We start from the raw sequence: 17,245 nt of genomic DNA on the forward strand, positions 1-17,245 counted from the left end.
TCATGGGCTAAGGTCAGAATAAACTCTCTGAACGCCTGAGGCACTACCACTCTCCTAGTGGCACCAGGTTTGGGATCTCTTGCCTCAGTGTACAGGAGTCCATCTTCCCAATAGACCCTATGTGTTCCATTTTTCTTGCCTTTGGACTCTTCAGCAGCTTGCTGCCTAAGGCCTTCAAGAGAGGGACAGGTTCCTTGCCCCTTACACAACTCTTCCCTTGAGGGTCCCCCTGGGCCTAAGAGCTCAACCTGGTAAGGTTCCAGCTCCATAGGCTCAGTTCCCTCAGAGGGCAGAACTTCTTCCTGAGAAGAGAGGCTCTCTGTTTCTTGTTGTGTTGCAGCTGGTTTCCCAGCTGACTTTCCTTTTCTCTTGGTAGGCTGGGCCTTTCTTCCAGACTCCAGCTCTACTTTTTCACCCTGTGCCTTGCACTGTGCCCTTGTCTTGACACACACCAGTTCAGGGATACCCAGCATGGCTGCATGGGTTTTCAGTTCTACCTCAGCCATGCTGAGGACTCCAGGTCATTTCCAAGCAAACAGTCTACTGGGATATTTGAGGAGACCACCACCTGTTTCAGGCCATTGACCCCTCCCAACTCTAAAGTTACCATTGCCATGGGATGTACTTTAGTTTGATTGTCAGCATTGGTGACTGGATAAGTTTGTCCAGTCAGGTATTGGCCAGGGGAAACCAGTTTCTCTGTCACCATAGTGACCCTGGCACCTGTATCCCTCAGGCCCTCTACACTTGTCCCATTAATTAAGAGCTGCTGCCTGTATTTTTGCATGTTAGGGGGCCAGGCAGCCAGTGTGGCTAAATCCACCCCACCCTCAGAGACTAATGTAGCTTCAGTGTGACACCTGATTTGCTCTGGGCACACTGTTGATCCCACTTGGAGACTAGCCATTCCAGTGTTAGCTGGAGTGGAGTTTGAAGTGGTATTTTTCTTGGGACAGGCCTTGTCTCCAGTTTGGTGTCCAGACTGACTACAGCTACGACACCAGGCCTTTTTGGGATCAAAGTTTTTACCCTTGTACCCAGAATTGTTTTGTGAAGAGGCTCTGGGCCCACCCTCCTGTGCAGGTTTTTGGGGGCCTGTAGAAGACTCTTTACTATTTTTGTTTTTGGCTGTCTCACCACCCTTCCCCTGGGGAGGTTTTGTGGCCCCTTTCTTTTGGTCACCCCCTGTGGAAGTTTTGGACACCCTAGTCTTGACCCAATGGTCCGCCTTCTTTCCCAATTCTTGGGGAGAAATTGGTCCTAGGTCTACCAGATGCTGATGCAGTTTGTCATCGAAACAATTACTTAATAGGTGTTCTTTCACAAATAAATTGTACAGCCCATCATAATTACTTACACCACTGCCTTGAATCCAACCATCTAGTGTTTTTACTGAGTAGTCTACAAAGTCAACCCAGGTCTGGCTCGAGGATTTTTGAGCCCCCCTGAATCTAATCCTATACTCCTCAGTGGAGAATCCAAAGCCCTCAATCAGGGTACCCTTCATGAGGTCATAAGATTCTGCATCTTTTCCAGAGAGTGTGAGGAGTCTATCCCTACACTTTCCTGTGAACATTTCCCAAAGGAGAGCACCCCAGTGAGATTTGTTCACTTTTCTGGTTACACAAGCCCTCTCAAAAGCTGTGAACCATTTGGTGATGTCATCACCATCTTCATATTTAGTTACAATCCCTTTAGGGATTTTCAACATGTCAGGAGAATCTCTGACCCTATTTATGTTGCTGCCACCATTGATGGGTCCTAGGCCCATCTCTTGTCTTTCCCTTTCTATGGCTAGGATCTGTCTTTCCAAAGCCAATCTTTTGGCCATCCTGGCTAACTGGATGTCCTCTTCACTGGAGTTATCCTCAGTGATTTCAGAGAGGTTGGTCCCTCCTGTGAGGGAGCCAGCATCTCTGACTATTATGCTTGGAGTCAGGGCTTGAGAGGCCCTGTCTTCCCTAGATAGGACTGGTAGGGGGGAATCACCCTCCAAGTCACTATCATTATCCTCTGAGTTGCCATCCTCAGAGGGGTTGGCCTTTTCAAACTCTGCCAACAGCTCCTGGAGCTGTAGTTTGGAAGGTCTGGGGCCCATTGTTATTTTCTTTAATTTACAGAGTGACCTTAGCTCCCTCATCTTAAGATGGAGGTAAGGGGTGGTGTCGAGTTCCACCACATTCACATCTGTACTAGACATTATGCTTCTAAAAGTTGGAATACTTTTTTAAGAATCTAAAACTAGTTCTAGAATCTAATTCAAACTTTTACCAAACTTTTAAACTCTAAAAGGAAATGCTAAGAGGGACTAACACAAGGCCCTAGCAGGACTTTTAAGAATTTAGAAAAATTTCAAATTGTAAAAAATCAATTTCTAATGAAAATTTTTGGAATTTGTCGTGTGATCAGGTATTGGCTGAGTAGTCCAGCAAATGCAAAGTCTTGTACCCCACCGCTGATCCACCAATGTAGGAAGTTGGCTCTGTATGTGCTATTTCAAAGTAAGGAATAGCATGCACAGAGTCCAAGGGTTCCCCTTAGAGGTAAGATAGTGGCAAAAAGAGATAATACTAATGCTCTATTTTGTGGTAGTGTGGTCGAGCAGTAGGCTTATCAAAGGAGTAGTGTTAAGCATTTGTTGTACATACACACAGGCAATAAATGAGGAACACACACTCAGAGACAAATCCAGCCAATAGGTTTTGTTATAGAAAAATATATTTTCTTAGTTTATTTTAAGAACCTCAGGTTCAAATTCTACATGTAATATCTCATTTGAAAGGTATTGCAGGTAAGTACTTTAGGAACTTTGAATAATTACAGTAGCATATATACTTTTCACATACAACACAAATAGCTGTTTTAAAAGTGGACACTGCAATTTTCACAGTTCCTGGGGGAGGTAAAGTATTGTTATTTTTAGCAGGTAAGTAAATCACTTACAGGTCTCAGTTTTGGGTCCAAGGTAGCCCACCGTTGGGGGTTCAGAGCAACCCCAAAGTTACCACACCAGCAGCTCAGGGCCGGTCAGGTGCAGAGGTCAAAGAGGTGCCCAAAACACATAGGCTTCAATGGAGAGAAGGGGGTGCCCCGGTTCCAGTCTGCCAGCAGGTAAGTACCCGCGTCTTCGGAGGGCAGACCAGGGGGGTTTTGTAGGGCACCGGGGGGGACACAAGTCCACACAAAAAGTACACCCTCAGCAGCGCGGGGCGGCCGGGTGCAGTGTGCAAACAAGCGTCGGGTTCTCTGTAGATTTCAATGGGAGACCAAGGGGTCTCTTCAGCGGTGCAGGCAGGCAAGGGGGGGCTCCTCGGGGTAGCCACCACCTGGGCAAGGGAGAGGGCCTCCTGGGGGTCACTCCTGCACAGAAGTTCCGTTCCTTCAGGTGCTGGGGGCTGCGGGTGCAGGGTCTTTTCCAGCCGTCGGGACTTTAGGTTCAGGCAGTCGCAGTCAGGGGGAGCCTCGGGATTCCCTCTGCAGGCGTCGCTGTGGGGGCTCAGGGGGGACAACTTTGGTTACTCACGGTCTCGGAGTCGCCGGAGGGTCCTCCCTGAGGTGTTGGTTCTCCACCAGTCGAGTCGGGGTCGCCGGGTGCAGTGTTGCAAGTCTCACGCTTCTTGCGGGGATTTGCAGGGGTCTTTAAATCAGCTCCTCTGTAACAAAGTTGCAGTTCTTTTGGAGCAGTGCCGCTGTCCTCTGGAGTTTCTTGTCTTTCTTGAAGCAGGGCAGTCCTCTGAGGATTCAGAGGTCGCTGGTCCTTGGGAAAGCGTCGCTGGAGCAGGTTTCTTTGGAAGGCAGGAGACAGGCCGGTAGGTCTGGGGCCAAAGCAGTTGGTGTCTTCTTTTCTTCCTCTGCAGGGGTCTTTCAGCTCAGCAGTCCTCTTCTTCTTGTAAGTTGCAGGAATCTAAATTCCTAGGTTCAGGGGAGCCCTTAAATACTATATTTAAGGGCGTGTTTAGGTCTGGGGGTTAGTAGCCAATGGCTACTAGCTCTGAGGGTGGGTACACCCTATTTGTGCCTCCTCCCAAGGGGAGGGGATCACATTCCTATCCCTATTGGGGGAATCCTCCTTCTACAAGATGGAGGATTTCTAAAAGTCAGAGTCACCTCAGCTCAGGACACCTTAGGGGCTGTCCTGACTGGTCAGTGACTCCTCCTTGTTTTTCTCATTATCTCTCCTGGACTTGCCGCCAAAAGTGGGGGCTGTGTCCAGGGGGCGGGCATCTCCACTAGCTGGAGTGCCCTGGGGCATTGTAACACGAAGCTTGAGCCTTTGAAGCTCACTGCTAGGTGTTACAGTTCCTGCAGGGGGGAGGTGTGAAGCACCTCCACCCAGAGCAGGCTTTGTTTCTGTCCTCAGAGAGCACAAAGGCTCTCACCGCATGAGGTCAGAAACTCGTCTCTCAGCAGCAGGCTGGCACAGACCAGTCAGTCCTGCACTGAACAATTGGGTAAAATACAGGGGGCATCACTAAGATGCCCTCTGTGTGCATTTTTTTTATAAATCCAACACTGGAATCAGTGTGGGTTTATTATTCTGAGAAGTTTGATACTAAAGTTCCCAGTATTCAGTGTAGCCATTATGGAGCTGTGGAGTTCGTTTTTGACAGACTCCCAGCCCATATACTCTTATGGCTACCCTGCACTTACAATGTCTAAGGTTTTGCTTAGACACTGTAGGGGCATAGTGCTCATGCACATATGCCCTCACCTGTGGTATAGTGCACCCTGCCTTAGGGCTGTAAGGCCTACTAGAGGGGTGACTTACCTATGCCACAGGCAGTGGGAGGTTGGCATGGCACCCTGAGGGGAGTGCCATGTCGACTTAGTCATTTTCTCCCCACCAGCACACACAAGCTGGCAAGCAGTGTGTCTGTGCTGAGTGAGGGGTCCCTAGGGTGGCATAAGACATGCTGCAGCCCTTAGAGACCTTCCCTGGCATCAGGGCCCTTGGTACCAGGGGTACCAGTTACAAGGGACTTACCTGGGTGCCAGGGTTGTGCCAATTGTGGCTACAAAAGTACAGGTTAGGGAAAGAACACTGGTGCTGGGGCCTGGTTAGCAGGCCTCAGCACACTTTCAATTCAAAACATAGCATCAGCGAAGGCAAAAAGTCAGGGGGTAACCATGCCAAGGAGGCATTTCCTTACAATAGGGTAACACTAAAAATGCTCAATGCACAATTTACTGTGGGAGTAATACTGCACCTGATCTTGGTCCATGCTAATTCCTGACTCCTACATGGAAAACCCAGAGCTGAGGGAGACCCAAGATGGAGTAGCAAAGGGAGTGTCCAGGTGCTGCGTTTGGAGAGAATCACACGCAGATACACAGATTTGTATGATCATTGGATTTGGATTTAGTATAATTGACAGATTAAAACTATTTCTTTCTTGGAACGGCAAGCACTGGGCTGGACTTTGAGATTATTTTGAATGTTGGTTTATTGTTGAGTGATGAACAAGAGCACCCCCACATGACCTCCCTGAGAAGCCTGTGACTGCCTACCTGACTACTCTGGGAGTCAAGAGAGGAAGGGATTGCATTTGGTCCAGTTTGCAGAGCCATAGTAGGACCAGTCCCTAGACATCAATGACAAATGACGTCAGCCCCAATGGTTGAATCCCAGTAGACCCTACCTGCTTGGTAGCTCAATGCAAATATATTGGAACTTCCCTATGCCTTTCTGAGCAGGGAGATTATACAGCCTTTGGGGATTATATAGTGTCTTTTTGTGTCAGTTGTTGTAAATATGATCACCATGTGAGCACTGCGTCGTCTGCACTACACATTCACCATTTTGTATATGTACACACAATATGTACTATTCATATTCACATGCATGATGTGCTGATTAAATTTTTTAAATAACATGTATGTTTATGTTCTCCCAACATAAACAGTATTTCCTTACATGCAGGTTGTGCTCACAGACGGACAGTGATGACTAAGCAAATTACACTAAACATTCAATATGCATACATGCTGGCAAAGAGCTTCTAACATGGTAAAATCGAATGCTGCAGTGCTTCAGTTCTTACATGTTATGGGCCAGAGTTATCTTGTTTTGTCTACTGTTTTAGGGGTAAGGTTTTCTGAACTCTTGAAAAGTGTATATCTCAAAGCTATTAGTGGCACATGATCAATGGATCCACACCGGGGAAAAAGACCTCGATGGTGAAAGGGATATTCAAGTGGCCTAACTCTCAGAATAAAGGTAGTTTCACAGGCACAAACCACAGAAGGTCCATGCTGGTCTTCTCTGATAAAGAATGAGGGCCTTCTAGATGAAAAAGACAATTAACCTTATATGCCAGCTGTGGTTTAGTCCTTTTAGATAATCCATGACATAAACAGTTCAGCAGTCACAGAACATGCAAACCTAAACATGTAGCTACAACCCCGTGTACAGAAACAATTATACTAAAACAGAAATAACTAAAAAGAAAGAAGCGTGCTGCTTTGTGTAAAAGATGAAAAAATATCTTAAGGCAATTGGTTAGCATTCCAATCCTGTGTCATCAGCATACAAATAAAAGAAAATCACCCCAACAGACCCAGAAACATCTCTTCTATTGCCAATTTATCTCTCCCTTCCCCCGGACATTTCTTTTGCCTCCCCTACATTCAAGACAGTCACAAAGGTGGAAGACAGTGGAGCAGGATGGGCAAGGCCTCAGCCTCCTACAGGAAAAACAATATCTAACTTTTTAATTTTTAGAACAAGCCAGCATTTTAATTAATAATGAGGCAACTTGAATGGCTCTACCACTAGAATATGCCAGGTTCCATACCTGCTCTGTTTTTTCTTTACTGGAGGACATTTGTCTAATATTTAGAATATGGTTCTTATTTCACCTGGCAAAAATAGAAGATCTGTCAAATGGTTCTTGGATCAAGTTTTTCACGAATGTCTCACAAAAGAATCTTACTAACATATTTTCATACTGTGTACCCATTATGAGGTCATTCAATGAGAGCTCTCCATACTGTTCAAGGTCAAGGAATGCCTGCGGTTACTTTAATATTGTTTGAAAACTATAATTAGTCTTTCATATAGTTGCAAACATATTGTCATGTCCAGAAATCATTTTATTAACTATCATTTTATATGATAATGTAATTGAGATTTCTCGTGAAGTTGTATGTGTTTGAGAGTTAGAAGTTATACGTTGTTTTATTGTTCATTATGCTAAATTATTTTTAGCAGAGTTTAGTTTTTTTTGGTTTTGTAATATCTTATTTATATATGCACAAACCAGGCAGTCACTTGTAGCAGTGGTGCACTCCACTGCCGGTGCAGGCGAACAAGAGAGACCAACCCTCTGAGAATGTACTGCAAACCAAAAAGAAATTGCTGCACTCCTGGATCTCCTTATTCAGTGTCTTTATTGCAAAGAAGGAAAGGCAACTGTCAGTAATCCCCAAGGTGCCTCCTGCATTATGTGTCAGCATTCCCAGGGATTAGGGTTAAATCATATCTCTGTTCTTGTTTAAACATTCATGTTTCTAAGTAAACATAATGTGCTGTGTTACACAATTGGTTTTATCAATGCTTGTTTTACCAATGCTTGTTTGCTAATGTGAGCAGGTGTAGACATGTGCTTCTAATTGGGTGTGGTGTAGATATGTGCTTCTAATTGGGTGTGGTGACTTATCCACATGTGGAAACTCAACTGCTTTCCTGATTGGCTATAAATAGCAGAGTGAAGCATGCCTCCCTGCTTGGCTTTGTTTTGCTTCCTGATCTCAGCATCTGATTTGGCAGTCCAGCCCCTGCTGTCATCCTCGTATTTAGGACTTTTGAGGCAATTCTTTTCTTCGTTCCTGTACCAGCTGACACCAGGCATTCCTCCAACACTCTGGAAAAGACTGCAGCTAAGTGACTAGTATTCTCCAGGGAGTTTGTTCTTTGAGCGCCGCGCTTTCCTAGAACAGCTGGTGTATTTCAGACCTCGCATTTTGGCAGAGTGCATATCTTGAAGAGACAAATGCATTTCTAAACCTTCTACATTATTATTGTAGTTACTTGCCTAAATGTGCTTCAGGAAATCTGCTTGAGCTTAAGTACTACAAAAAGTGACAGTGCAATTTTAAAAGAGCATTTACGTGACTTTTCTTTCTCTAATAGCATAACTCTTGGATTTAAATTGTGTCATTCATGCCTGTGTTTCAGGTTTGAGGACTATGCTTTTGAAGGGTTTTTCACACACACAGTGAAACCAAATCAAATGTGCCACCCTAACTGTTTAAACCCAGAGTGGACATTTGTATTTCTTGGATTGTTTTTGTTCCTTTTAGTTTAACCCTATGCATGCAGGAAAGTTATACGTGATATAATTAATGCCCTTGTTTGTCTTTCTTGTGCATGATAAGTGCAACCACAGTTCTAATTGTAGTGTGCATCAGTGAATCTCTGTGAAGCCAGCCCTAGTGTTGCAGTACTTATTGTTATGGCACTCAGTTTGGGTTTTTGGTAATGCAGTGTTAGTAATTGTGCCAACAGTTATTATTATCCAAGAAAAGTGCTGGAGCATCCCGGTGTTCTTCTACCGCTCCCGTGCCCATATCAGAAAGAGAGATTCAGTTTCAAGGAAGCTGAGTGCACTAACTCTACTATCACTCTGTCAACAACGACCTGCCCCCCTGAAGATACAGGGTGCCCGGCTGGACCAGCAAGACGTGGCAGTGTTTTGTCTCTTTCTCTTCCACTCCCCCTTTCCTTTTGGGACACCTGCCGGGGTTTCTGTATCCACCAGGAAGTGCCGAGAGGTGTTCCAGGAGGTCGGGGGGCATACCATCACCCCTGCAGACATCCTGCTTTTCAGGTGAGTGGCCCAGTCTCGACATAAAGCCAAGCCACAACATACAGGGCTGCCTGGGCGATGCATTACTCAAAGGGTACTTTCAAATGTTTAGCACAGGCTTTACCAGCGGATCAAGATGCTCCACCTTTATTAGATTTATCTAGGGCCCTAGCGGGATTACAGAAGGAAGTTCTTTCCTTAAAAAAAGCAAGAGAACCTGGAGTTGCACACTGAACTACAGCGGTATAAACCACAAGACACCCCCTGGAGAAGAATCAAACTATAACAAAGATCTCCAGTACTACAGGCCCCTTGGCTTGACCCGTCTAATCATGTCCCTAGACCCGTTTCAGGCCCAACAACTTTCACCACACAACCCATGCAGGTAATGGTCACAACACCAACACCTGTGCCCTTAGCTCCTCCAGAAAGGTTTTTTGGAGATAGTGCCAAGTTCAAAATTTTTCTTAACCAGTGCCAGCTACAGTTTTTGTGTCGGGCAGCTGCATTTCCCAACAATGCTGCAAAGGTAGCTTTTATTATCTCTTATTTGGGAGGCAATGCAGCTAATTGGTCTATTCCGCTGGTGGAGCGCAATGACCCTGAAGAAGTGTGGCTCAATGGTTAGAGCGGCAGACCCTGAGGCAGAGATCTGGCTCAAGACCAGGGTTCAAGTCCCGCTTCGGCAGGTCTTGGGCTCAATTCCCCTTAACCAGATAATTCTCACCTCGGTGCCTAATCTAATTCATGGGTCCCACTCTGCAACTCTGGGCAATAGCTTGCTTAATCTCCACAACGGCCCCAACAGCGCTTGGATGCCTGGCTTCACCCTGGGGGTGCTCAGGAGTGGGCGCTTCACAGGGAAAAGCCAGGAGGGGTTCCATAGTGGTATGAGTACAGCGCCTTGAGACCCTAACGGGTGAGTAGTGCGCTATACAAGTGCTAATTTACATTTACATTTTACATTTACCCCATACAATATGATCTCAACTGGTTCAAGGAAGCCTTGCGGAAACTGTTCACCAAACACCTCTTTGTGCAAGCCAGTGACAATGAGTTGCTGAATTTGCACCAGGGAAACAAGGATCTACTGTCCTATATCACCTCTTTCAGTCGGTTTGTGGCGGAGACTGAGTGAGGCGAGAAGAGGACCTCCCTCTTCTATCGTGGCCTTCGGGATGATCTCAAGGATGTTCTATCCCAAATTGTGGAACCTCTTACGGAGTGTTCCGAGCTTATTGGCCTGGTGATACGATTGGATCACCGCTTGAGTGAACGTAAGGGAGAAAAATTCCGGGGTGACACACGCTTAGTGGTGCTTAAAACTGAGAAAAAGGATTCCACCATTCCCACTCATGATACACCTGAGCCCATGCAAATTGTCAGTGTGCGGGGCCCACTATCTAAGGAAGAGAAAGAACGTAGAAAAAAATTGAAACTGTGTTTATACTGCGGTAAGGCAGGGCATTTTGTACGGGAATGTCCTAACAAGCCTACTTCTCCAAAGAAAGCCATTGGAGCGGTAACAGGGCCTGAATTCTCTCTTCCTGGCCAGGCAAAAAACTAACTGGCTTGATAACTTCTGAGACCATTTTATCGAGCGCTTCTTTTAATATGGTCTCACATCTTCTGACTAATACCACCAGTCCTGTACCTCGACATTTAACTCTTATTGTGACGTTAGTGTTGTCCCCTCAGGTTCGTAAGGTCATTCCCATATTGCTTGACTCTGGGGCTACCGGAAACTTTTTAGACTTGATTTAGGCTAAAATCCTAAATATTACAACTGTAAGAAAAGACGTCCCTGAACCAGTCAGAGCCATGGATGGCTCAGAATTGTCCTCCAGGCTTATCGTTTATCAAACAACACCCTTGTCCATGCTTTGTGCAAACAACCATACAGAACAAATTCAGTTTGACCTCATAGATACCCCAGTATTTGGAGCCATTTTGGGGATACCCTGGCTTCAGTTACACAATCCCAAAATTGACTGGGCAGCAAGTACAGTGACATTAGACTCTAAACATTGCTGGCACTCCTGTTACCAAGACAAATCATTACTAGGGACACCCTTGCATTGTGGGTCTACACATAGTACGGCTATCAAGCCGGATGACACACTGGCCATTCCTGCATCGTATATAGACTTCCATGATGTCTTTAGTGAACAGAAGGCCACCCAGCTGCCGACACATAGGTCATGCGATTGTCGTATAGACTTGATTCCAGGGGCAACATTACCATGTAGTAGGGTGTATGCTCTTTCTGAGCCTGAGAAGACTACCTGGATGATCTATTGGATAAGGGTTTCATTCGTCATACAACGTCACCAGTATCGTCATCTTTGTTCTTCGTGCCCAAGAAGAATCACGAGCTGCGAGCCTGTATAGATAATCGCGCAGTGAACAAAGTGACCATAAAAAATTGGTATCCACCTCCGTTGATCCCGGTACTTTTAAATCAGGTACGTTAGTTGACCATTTATCATAAACCCGACCTCCGGGGTGCCTACCACTTGATCCGAGTGATGAAGGGGGATTAGTGGAATACGGCGTTCCAAACTAAATTCGTACTCTTCAAGTACACAGTGATGCCCTTCGGGTGTGTAACGCTCCTGCAGCATTTCAATTTTTCATCAATGAAGTGCTGCAGGAGTTTCTGGATATCTGTGTAGTGGTATACATAGACGACATTTTGATCTATTCGTCTTCCACTGAGGAACATATAGGGCATATAAGAGCAGTTTTACAACTGCTTTGTGAGTATCATCTCTTCGCCAAGCTGGAAAAATTTGTTTTTCACGCTACAACTGTAGAATTCCTGGGATATGTGATCACTCCCGATGGAATTTCTATGAATAGGTCCAAGGTACAGGCCATCCTGGATTGGGTAGCCCCAAGATCCATCAAGGAAGTGCAACAGTTTTTGGGCTTCGCAAATTTTTATTGGAGATTTATACCCCACTTTTCAACCGTGGTATCTCCCATAACTCGTCTCCTACGCAAGGGGGTTAAGTTCCTCTGGGATGCAGAAGCTGAGAAAACCTTCCAACATCTTAAAAAAACATTCACTGAAGCACCTATTCTCCATCATCCCGACCCGGCTCAGCCATTTTTCATGGAAGCAGACGCTTCCCAAATGGCAGTGGGTGGTGTCTTGTCCCAACGAGATCCTGAGTCTGGACATTTCCACCCAGTAGCTTACTTCTCAAAGAAATTGCTACTCACCGAGCAAAATTACACAGTGGCGGAGCGGGAACTTCTGGCCATCAAGCTTGCCTTCCAGGAATGGCATCACCACCTACAAGGAGCTAGACACACTGTAACTATTTACACAGATCACCGTAATTTACAGTTTTTTCAAGCGACCAAGGCCCTGACACCTTGTCAATTACGCTGGCTTCTATTCTTTAACGAGTTTGACTTTGTAATCACCTAAAGGCAGACACGTTGTCTAGGATGGGTTTCTCCTCTGATGTAGCGCTATAACAGGTCAGAAGCATTATACCCCCAGAAAAAATCGTGGCTGTGTGCACTTCCCAAGAGTTCCTTGAGAAAATACGGGTAGGCCAACACAAGGTTCCCTGTTCAACTGATGTGTATGAAAAAGAGGGTTTACTATACCATGCTGATCAGTTGTACGTCCCTACCAAAGAATTACGGGATGCAGTGTTACATTGGGGACATGATTCTGTTAGATCTCTGTCAGTGATGGTTTTGGTGGCCCTCACTTGTGCAGGATGTCAGAAGCTATGTCCAGACTTGTTCCCCTGTGTTTGGGCTAAAACCCCACATACTCCAGCCACAGGATTGTTACTTCCCATGCCAATTCCGGTGGCCCCATGGCATACCATAAGTATGGATTTTATTTCTGATCTCCCAGTTTCCAATGGACACACTGTCATATGGGTGGTTATAGATTAACGAACTAAAATGGCTCATTTTGTTCCATTAAAATACCTCCCTACGGCTTCCAAGCTCTCTGATTTGTTTGTCCAACACATTATATGGCTTCATGGGTTGCCCATCACAATTGTTTCCGATCATGGCCCCCAACTTATATCACGGTTTTGGCATAGCTTCTGTTCGGTATGGACGTCCCCTTGTCCTCTGCATATCATCCACAAACAGATGGGCAGACGGAACGTGCCAACCAATCGCCTGAGCAAATCCTGAGATGTTAAATTGACACATGGTCTAGTGAGTGGGATGAGGCTTTACCTCTTGTTGAATTTGTATATAACAACAGTGTCCACATGGCTGCAGGAGTATCCCCATTTTACTGTTTGTTTGGTCTGCACCCAAGAATGCTACCTATAACTGGGTCCCAAACATCCACAAGAGTCCCATCAGTACAGAACCACCATAAAGAGTTACAGGAGATTCAAAAACAAGTACAACACCATTTAAAACTCTACCAAGCTCAAGTAAAAAAACAAGCAGACAAACGAAGGAGACCTGCTCCCTCTTATCAGATAGGAGATCAGGTGTGTCTCTCATAAAAAAAATCTCCATCTTGCAGGATCCAGAAAATTAAACCCCAGATTTCTAGGCCCCGTTCCTATTGCCGAAATCATCAATCCCGTGGTAGTAGAAATGACATTTCCAGATGATTTCAAGGTACACCCTGTGTTTCATGTGTCGTTACTCCGTCCCTATTCCCCTGATACCCGCGATGCCCCACTACCTCCCCCGGTAAAAGTACACGGGCAATGGGAATTTGAAGTGGCCTAAATTCTTGACTCCAGATGCGTCCGTGGTGTTCTACACTATTTATTGGTTTGGAAAAGCTATGGGTTTGAGGACAATTCCTGGGAACCCGAGTCCACAGTTCATGCTCCACGTCTTACTAAAAAATTCCATCTCCTGCACCCTTCCAACCCCTCTCTTTGAGAGGGTCCTTGGTGGGAGGACTGTCAGGAATCCCCAAGGTGCCTCCTGCGTTATCTGTCAGCATCCCCAGAGATTAGGGTTAAATCATATCTCTGTTCTTGGTTAAACCTTCATGTTTCTAAGTAAACATAATGTGCTGTGTTACACAATTGGTTTTATCAATGCTTGTTTTACCAATGCTTGTTTGCTAATGTGAGCAGGTGTAGACATGTGCTTCTAATTGGGTGTGGTGTAGACATATGCTTCTAATTGGGTGTGGTGACTCATCCACATGTGGAAACTCAACTGCTTTCCTGATTGGCTATAAATAGCAGAGTGAAGCATGCCTCCCTGCCTGGCTTTGTTTTGCTTCCTGATCTCAGCATCTGATTTGGCAGTCCAGCCCCTGCTGTCATCCTCGCATTCAGGACTTTTGAGGCAATTATTTTCTTCGTTCCTGTACCTGCTGACACCAGGCATTCCTCCAGCACTCCGGAAAAGACTGCAGCTGAGTGACTAGTATTCTCCAGGGAGTTTGTTCTTTCAGCGTTGCGCTTTCCTAGAACAGCTGGTGTATTTCAGACCTCCTATTTTGGCAGAGTGCTTATCTTGAAGAGACAAATGCATTTCTAAACATTCTACATTATTATTGTAGTTACTTGCCTAAATGTGCTTCAGGAAATCTGCTTGAGCTCAAGTACTACAAAAAGTGACAGTACAATTTTAAAAGAGCATTTACGTGACTTTTCTTTCTCTAATAGCATAACTCTTGGATTTAAATTGTGTCATTCATGCCTATGTTTCAGGTTTGAGGAATTTGCTTTTGAAGGGTTTTTCACATACACAGTGAAACCAAATCAAACTGTGCCACCCTAACTGTTTAAACCCAGAGTGGACATTTGTATTTCTTGGATTGTTTTTGTTCCTTTTAGTTTAACCCTATGCATGCAGGAAAGTTATATGTGATATAATTAATGCCCTTGTTTGTCTTTCTTGTGCATGATAAGTACAAACACAGTTCTAATTGTAGTGTGCAACAGTGAATCTCTGTGAAGCCAGCCCTAATGTCACATTACTTATTGTTATGGTACTCAGTTTGGGTTTTTGGTACTGCAGTGTTAGTAATTGTGCCAACAGTTATTATTATCCAAGAAAAGTGCTGGAGCATCCTGGTGTTCTTCTACCGCTCCCGTGCCAATATCAGAAAAAGAGATTCAGTTTCAAGGAAGTTGAGTGCACTAACTCTACTATCACTCTGTCAACAATGTCCTGCCCCCCCCAAAGATACAGGCTGACTGGCTGGGCCGGCAGGACGTGGCAGTGTTTTGTCTCTTTCTCTTCCACTCCAACTTTCCTTTTGGGACACCTGCCGGGGTTTCTGTGTCCACCAGGAAGTGCCGGGATGTGTTCCAGGAGGTCGGGGGCATACCATTGCCCCTGCAGACATCCTGCTTTTCAGGTGAGTGGCCCTATCTCGACAGGTAGCCACCAATGCATTTTATTTCATTTCGAGTCTTGCGCTGGATAGCCCTAGCAAGATACCCTTGAGAATGTCAATTCCACCAATTCAAAGGTCCAATATGACTCTCAAGTTACTTAACAATACAGTGAGTAAATTATAACATCAAAATGCACTGGGCCACAATGGTCTATGTATCATGTTGAGATTCAAGCACGACCGTGATTAGTCACCAATGTTGTCATAACCAAACTGCCAACAAATAACCAGAAATCAAAATGAAAAAAGTGACAACCACAGATAAGCAAGAAAAAACATAATTATACATAATAGATGCACAAAAAGGTCTTCATCCTCATTGAGTCCATGAGGTGCCTTAGTTTGTAATCTGATGATATAGCTACTCTCCAAATGTCGTAATCTAAGAGTTCTATCTCCTCCCCTTCCATCTTTGGGGACTTGTGCAATGACAAAATATCTCATGGTCCTCCAATCATTTACATGTGTAGTAGCATAGTGTTTGGCAATTGGCAATCACATAACTTTGGTCACAATGTTGTATAGCTCTTATATGCTCCAGTATTATATATATATATATATATATATATATATATATATATATATATATATATATATATATATATATATATATATATAAGAGTATGGATGGAAGTGAAATAATATATATACTTTTTTTATATGTTATACTTAATTATTGTTAATATTTGTAATTGGTTATATGGAATATTAATTATGTAATTTATTGGATTTTTTTATGTTAAAAGGATTGTGAATTTTTCTTTTAATGCGTTTATTTGATATTTTGTTATTAAATTGTATTTTTAATGTAATGTATTCACCTGGATCTGGGAAGCCTGAGTGCTCTACGTGAAGAGAGGCAGCTGAGTGGGAGACATGATCAAGGCAGCTGAGCAGATGCTGAGGCAGAAGATGCTGAAGCCACGGCGGGTGCTGGAGAAATGCTGGGAGAATGCCGGAGAATGCGTGGGCCACGGGGGCAGTGCAGTGTGGTGATAGGGCTTTGGGTGACACAAGACATGAGACACCAGTCATTGGGGCCCCCTCAACCACATGGAGGATGCGGGCAGTGGGTGTTACAGAAACTGCTGATACTGCAGACTGCGAACAAAAGTGCACATGGATAAAGTGTGGTTGTCAAGACAAGGTGCTGGGACCCCCTACCCCCAGACGCCGTGGCACTGACGAAATCAGGAGAAGGCACAGAGGAACAGAGGCATATGTAACCGGTGCTACTTCTAGAGGGTGGTCTGGCACCAGGATTGCTTGTGTGGGTTGTCCGGGCTCTGCTGTATAGTTGGTGCAGACTAGGGGAGAGACTCAGCCTGCTGAAGTGGCCTTACTAGGGCAGTTTGCGGTTTGCGAGTAGTGTGTTCCCACCACGTGCCATTGCCAGAAGCTTCCCCCCAAGCCACCCGCCTCAAAGGATGTTTGCTCTACAATTGCTCAACATTTAAAGACCTTTTCTAGTCTCGTCTTGACCCATCGCTTTGGTTTGCAGTGCTCTTGCAGTTCCTCTGTAGGATCACCAGTTCAGCACCAGATGTGCAACAAGGTGGTCAGCGATATAAGAGATAAGAGAGATTTAAGAGAGATTTTAGAGAAAAGAGAGATTCAAGCCTTTCAGTAGTCCTGGGGATTTTGTTGCCATCATCTCCTGCATGGCCCATATTTCCCTGAATTTGGTTACAGTGGAAGATGTCTAAGTGCTCCCAACAATCAAGGGGTAAAATGGCAGAAGGTGAGGTTGTGAAAGAGCAAAGAGGAGAAATATGCACTAAAAAGAGCTGGGGGAGCATCAATCCAGCCTTCCTCTTTGGTATCACCCCTTGCCTCACATTTACTGCAGCCATCTGTGAGGGGAACGCTTACGTGATTGATTGTGACTCTTTCCTCGGTGGACTAGAAAAGTGTAGGTGGCTCTGGTGAAACTGTTTTTGGCCCTAGTGGCTTAAGTCTGCAAAAAGGTACCCCGACGTTGGCACATACATCTCAACTAATGGGTGAGGAGTCTCCTGCTTTGGATCTTGTCATGCAGTCCGTGGCAATGCTGTCCATGGATAAAACG

The sequence above is a fragment of the Pleurodeles waltl genome, chromosome 1_2 (assembly GCF_031143425.1).
Source record: "Pleurodeles waltl isolate 20211129_DDA chromosome 1_2, aPleWal1.hap1.20221129, whole genome shotgun sequence".
NCBI lineage: Eukaryota > Metazoa > Chordata > Amphibia > Caudata > Salamandridae > Pleurodeles > Pleurodeles waltl.